A 6,638-nucleotide genomic window follows, 5' to 3' on the forward strand; every position below is an offset into this window, starting at 1 on the left:
TAAAGCAGTGCAGGAGCGGTTCTCGCCCTCTTTGTTTCTTTCTTATTTCTACTTGCTGGAATTTGGAGTAATGGCTTGAGTTCTTGGACTATGAGGTAGAAACCACATGCTGAAGATGGCAGAACAAGAGAGAAGCAGCCTAGGTTCTGACACCATGGAGCACCATACTAGGAGCCCTGAACTGCCTATCTCTGGACTTCTTTTTTACAAGAGAAAATGTTTCTAGTGTAAGCCACTGCTTTGTGGCTTAAACCTATGATCTTAATAGGAGAGTGACTATTTCTTTTTCATTTGTTTCTGTTATTTTCATTATACCCATCACTTATTAAACACCAAATTCTTTGCCTAAATAAATTTCCTCTCAATATGCTTAAACCCATTAATCAGCTTATTAGTTTCATCTTCTGGCATTATCTTCCGGGGGTCCTTTGTTCTCTTGCTCCAGTGTGGGCTAATTGTTTTTTAAGACAGCATGGTAGTAATTCTGGGATCTCCTCTCACTGATATCCTGGGGGATCTCGTTTGCCTTGTGTTGGACCTCCTGTTGCCAGGATTTGGTAGCTTTTTTATTCGAGACTTGAATTTCTAAAAATGTTTTATTCTACCAAACCTCTTGATTCATATGTTGGTTGGGCATAAAATTCTACATTGGAAATAATGTTTCCTTATAATTTCAAAGGCAATTCTCCATTGTATTGTAGCTTTTAGTAAGAAATTCATGGCATGCTGATTCCTGCTTCTTTGTATGTGACTTGTCTCTCTATAAAATCAAGGGAAGGAGTCTGCATAGATTCTTCTCAACAGACTGTGTGAGTGATATAAAGAATATGAGTTTGGAGCATACACACCTGGATTTGAATTCCGGTTCTGGTACTTATTGGCTGTGTAACCTTGGGTAAGTTACTCAGTTTCTCTGAGCCTCTGTTACTTTGTTTGTTATTGGTGATAATTAAACTACTACCTAGGGTTGTAAGAATAATTAAATGAGAGAATCTCATTATAGTACTCTCCCACAGAATTAATCACTCAGATTAATTTCTGCACTGAACCCCCAGAATATTAGAACCAGGGGCATCATTGGAATCTTTCACTTTTTTAAGGATAAATTTCTCAGAAATAAATGCATTAAATTGTATAATTTTGAAACTGAAAGGGACACTAGAAATACTTTGTTGAAAGAAGTAATTTTACACTTTTATTTTGCTAGTGGTGAAAATAAGCTCCAAGAGGGCAAGTGACTTGTTGATGGTTACACAGTAATTTAGAGCTCAAGTCAGGCATAAAGGCCTTGTCGTTGGTCACCTGGGGTGCTTGCAGACAACCTAGCTCTTCATGTACCAACAACTCTGACCCCTACTAACTGTGCCCCTCCCAATTCTCTACTCGTTTTGAAACATAAAGTGCATCCTGACACTCTCCACCAGGTTTCAGCACGTTGAGCATGAAATGCAGACTCCTCGCAGGCCTGTGTCCTGTGGCTCCCGCCTCCCTCTCCTCATCTCCCACCACGCTCCCTCGCAGCTCATCACATTCCAGCCCCACTGCCTTCCTGTTGTTCCTTAAACGTAAAAGCTCATTTCGTTTGTGGGACTTTGTACCTACACTTTCTATTGCCTTTGCTCATAGTGTTCTTTCTCCCCAAATCTTTTCCTGGCTTGTTTTTCCTAATCGTTTATGCCTTGGAAGAAGTTATCACCTTCTCAGGGAGCGTAGTCACTCTTCTCCTCATACACTGCTTTATTTTTGGCTAAGTGATATAATTATTTGTTTACTGTCCAATTTCTCTATAGGATTGCAAACTCCTTGAAGGTAGGGACTTTTTCTTATTCACCCAGACTCTCAAATATGCAGAACAGTGTCTGGCATATAGTAGCTACTCAGTGAATGTTTGTTGAGTGAAGACATGGGCAGTAGATTGGATTGACTTGAGTTCAGTATATGAGTATTTAAGCCCTCTTTGTGTTCCATCACCACTAACCGTAAAATGAGTCTGCAGCTTACAAGCCTATGGCAGCAGGGAGCGGGGCATCAAATAACCAAAAGGTGAGAGGATAGATGCACGTTTGCAGTTGTTATTGATTGGTCCTGTGCTCTGAGGCAATAGGAGGGGCCAGGCCCTCTTGGGTGATCCTACCTTTGATGTCCCTTTGCAGAGACATGCCCTGCTCGGTGGGGGAGGAGGAGTGGACCACCACCCCCGTCCCCCAGACCATCACAGAGCTCTTCCAAAATGGGAACTGGACGATGGAGAACCCCTCCCCCGCCTGCCAGTGTAGCAGCGACAGAATCAAGAAGATGCTGCCCGTGTGTCCCCTGGGGGCTGGGGGGCTGCCTCCTCCACAAGTGAGTCACTTTCAGGGTGCGACCGTTCAGGTGGGGTGCAGGGTGGGCTTGGGGAGAAGGAATGGGTGACCTGCCGTGTCAGGAGGGTCTCTTTCAGTCTTGATTCTTGTCATAGGGAAAAGCATGTGAGTTTTGAGAGGAGGGGCCTTGGAGCACATTGTTCCTGTATCTGAGGGAGCTTAGCCTGCTTCTCTCTTTTGAAGTCAGCCTAGTTTCCTTAGTCGTTCGAGGTCCAACCAGAATACGACACTCTGGATCAATGAGCTGTGGAAGGCACACTGTGGACTCTCCCCCAGTGGTGGTGCCACGGGACAGACTGTGACAAGCCCAGCTTCATCTCTGCCTCTGCCACAGATGAGCTGGTGACCTTGGACAGGTCACGCTGAGCCCTGGGCCTGTTTCCTCACCGCTGAATTAGGGAGGCTCGCCCATAAAACTTCTGTGGGTCTTACAACTCTGACATCCTCTGAAACTCTGAGCGTGGGAATCAGTTGTGAGCCATTTTTTCTGAGAATGATTTCAGGAAGAGGCTTGCTCTTGATGTCTCTCTGCTGCCTTATCAGCATCCAGGTTGCAGGGTGAGGAGAAGGAATTTCAAATGGTGTTGAAAACTTAAAGCAGTCCTTCCTGATTACGTTTCTTTAAAATAAGAGCTCATCTCTTCATCAGTATAACTCCAATGAACAAAAGAATTTGCTAGGCATAGTCAACGGTGCTGCTCCCTGAAAACCTTTTGTAACCATAAAGAATGATACTTCACAGTCTATTCTGATACTTCATAGTTGCTCAGAATAATTTGCTGGGGCTTTCCTTGGCTTGCCATAATGGCCCTGCTGAGAGCAGAATGGATCAGACCTTGGTGGCTGGCTGATGGCAGAGCCTGGGCCCTGTGGGCAGAGTCTGGTCACACTGTGGTACATGTTTGAGGGACATGTGTCATTGTTGTCCTTGATTTGTTTTCTGTCCCAATTCTGCCCCATAAAGACACATGTGCTCGGTTTACTTTGAATTTAAAAAGCTTCTAGCTCAGTCATATCTCAGTAAATAAGGTTGTTTTTAATTAGTTTAATCCAAAGTGTGAGTCTCATATCTTAGTTACACTTTTCTCCCAAATCAGATTCATAAAGGGTCCTACAGATTTAAGGACAGTTTCTCAGGCTTTTTACATGGACCCACGAAGGACTTGGATGGAAGAAGTGGTATTAAAAGCATTTACTTTCACTGCTTTTCAACTCATTTGTCCCTCTGAGTTTTGAAGGAATAGGTGGTACTCAGAAGAAAAGAAGGAAGAATCGTTGAAATCTTCATACCTTCAGGAAAATGAGATAACTTACATGGCTGCCTCACAACATAGCTCTCTGAGCAGCGTAGTCTGGGACATCTACAGTGGCTCTCATGCTGGGAGAGAGCCAAGGCCTGTGTATAAGTCCTTCAGGTCTTTCTGGTCAGTATCCCTCACTGCTCATACTGACTCCCCATTCGTTTACCCTACGATCCAAGTTCAGGCCCGAGCCACCATAGTTGGAGGAGCATCTGTGAGATGAATGAGTATTCTTTCTTTAACATCTCAGATGCCTAACTTTGTCTATAATCAAGCCCAGCCTCCTCCCCTTCCCCATTTAGCTTCTGTTAGCCCCCTGGGCAGAAATAATAGAAGTTAAGAGGTTGCCAGAATCCAACAGAGGAGACTGAGCTATAACTTTCACCAAATCTAACTTTAGATTTCCTTTAAAGAGGGAATTCATCTAAATGAAGCATGTACAGACTCATGCTGTTATCTGCTACAAAGCGATACTGTGTTCATATTCTCAGTGTTCTAATGTCAGGCTGTACTTTTAGGTATGGTAGGTTTCTCGGGGTGCCAGTACTTCTCAATCATGTCCTCCAAGTCAAAGTTAAGGATGCCATCAAGCAAGTGAAGGAACACTTAAAGCTCGGCAAGTAACAGTATCCATCCCAAAACATGTCAGAAAAGGGGGCCCAGAGTAGTTGGTACATGGGAGTAGCTGGCAGGTAAACATGGTCACCTAACAGTTTATTGTTTAAGACTTTTTAAAATACAAAGCCATCACTGGCATTTAGTGATCTTACGCCACTCAAGACTGAGCTCCAGTTAATACTTGAAAGTGTAGATCCTATACGTGGAGCATGGCAATTATTGTTTCTGCTTATCTCCTACAGAATAATTATATAGGTCAATGGAAATTTTATATGAGCCTGTATAAAGGGTGTATAAGACCGTTCTTATAACAAGACTCTGTTAGAATTTTTGTTTCTGTTAGATTAATATGCTATACATTGTTTTTTCCAATTTATTTACAGCCAGAAGAGTTTAACTTATTTGAGTAATTTCACAGTAATATTTCTGCATTTATTAAGTTTTCAAACCAAAGCAGTCCTTTGTGTGTGTGAGAATTTACAACCTGCTGCTCTTATAATGTCAAAAACAGTGAACCAGAGTGAACCCCATTAGGCCACTCTCAGACCTCTTTCTTATTTTTTTTAAATAATTAAATTAAATTCCATTTATTTATTTTATTTTGGGCCAGGCCTTCCCTGACCAGGGATTGAACCCAGGCCCCCTGAAGTGGAAGCATAGTGTCCTAACCACTGGACTGCGAGGAAATTCCCTCTCCGACCCCTTTCAATAGTTACATTTTGGTACTGGACTCTTTCATGAACTCAGAGAAATCAGTTCCGCATTTGAAGTGTCAGGTTATTGACCTGAAAATGATGGTTTAACTCTGAATAAAATAATTTTATTTTATTTATTGAGCCAGTGTTTTTCCCTGGGCTATACTTCAGATATTGCGTGTGTGTCTGCCTTGATTGCATCAGTTGCATCAATGAACGCTCAGATTGCATCAACTGATTGCATGCAACTCATGGTGTTGAAAACTTAAAGCAGTCCTTCCTGATTGCGTTTCTTTAAAATAAGAGGTCTTCTCTTCATCAGTATAACTCCAGTGAACAAAAGAATTTGCTAGGCATAGTCAACGGTGCTGCTCCCTGAAAACCTTTTGTAACCATAAAGAATGATACTTCATGGTCTATTCTGATACTTCATAATTGTTCAGAATAAGTTGCTGGGGCTCTCCTTGGCTTGCTATAATGGCCCTGCTGCGAGCAGAGTGGATCAGCCCTTGGTGGCCGGCTGATGGCAGAGCCTGGGCTCTGTGGGCAGAGTCTGGTCACACTGTGGTACATGTTTGAGGGACATGTGTCATTGTTGTCCTTGATTTGTTTTCTGTCCCAATTCTGCCCCATAAAGACACATGTGCTCGGTTGCATCAATGAACGCTCAGATTCTCACTGACTTTCTCTTTGCAAGAAGAACATGTTAGTGAACATAATTACGTCCATCTGTGTCATCTCTGCGATGTCCTCTGTCCCGGCCAGCTTTGTCGTGTTCCTGATCCAGGGTTGTTTCAGCAAATAGAAGCACCTGTAGTTCATCAGTGGAGTGAAGCCTATCATTCTACTGGCTCTCCAGTTCTGTCTAGGACATGGTAAGAATGCTGGTCTGCCGCTGCTATATAAACCTCCAATAGGGCTCTGGATTGGACGGATGAAAGGGCCCCTGGCCATCACCAGGAAATGTTCTAGCTAGTCCAAAGATGAATGAAAGAGGAAAAGGCAGACCCAGTTGTACACTTTGATGTGACCAAACATGGCCTTAAGCACACGGCTGATCTCACGCCAGAGGAAATCCGTCCACACAGACTGCAATTCATACCACCACCACCTCATTCCCTAAGTGACAACTTTTCAAAAAACTGAGGTGGAAGACTCTTAGTCAAAACTTAAAGCCAATGCTTCTAACATGTCTGATAGATTTTAGCCTTCAGAGTCAGGGTGTTCTTTGCCTTACTAGGAACTCATCTGTCCTTCAGATTCCTGAGGACCAGGTAAGTGAGAGGTGACCGTGCTTCCTGTTTTTCAGTTTTCCCATAGATAGCTAATTCCTAATTTATTGTTTTTGCAGTATGTTAGAAACATAAAATAACATAGCTGTAAGTACAAGTACCAGGAGAGCTTAGAAGTGCGAAATCTAGTTTAAGAAGGCTGAGGCACTCAACTAAAATAAAAACTAAAGTCGTTAGTAAGAAAATCCTAGTATGTCTGGGATGGTACTGAAGAAATCCTTGTAAGGTTACTTGAGGTGACAATATTTACAATAAAGACAGTACATTATTACTGTCTCATTACCTTATGGCAACACAACAGTAGCTCCAGAGATGAGGATTAAAAATATAAAACACAATAGAAAGAATCAGATTGTATATATAGGCTTT

The sequence above is a fragment of the Grampus griseus genome (assembly GCF_964374135.1).
Source record: "Grampus griseus genome assembly, chromosome: 6".
In the NCBI taxonomy this organism is placed as follows: Eukaryota; Metazoa; Chordata; class Mammalia; order Artiodactyla; family Delphinidae; genus Grampus; species Grampus griseus.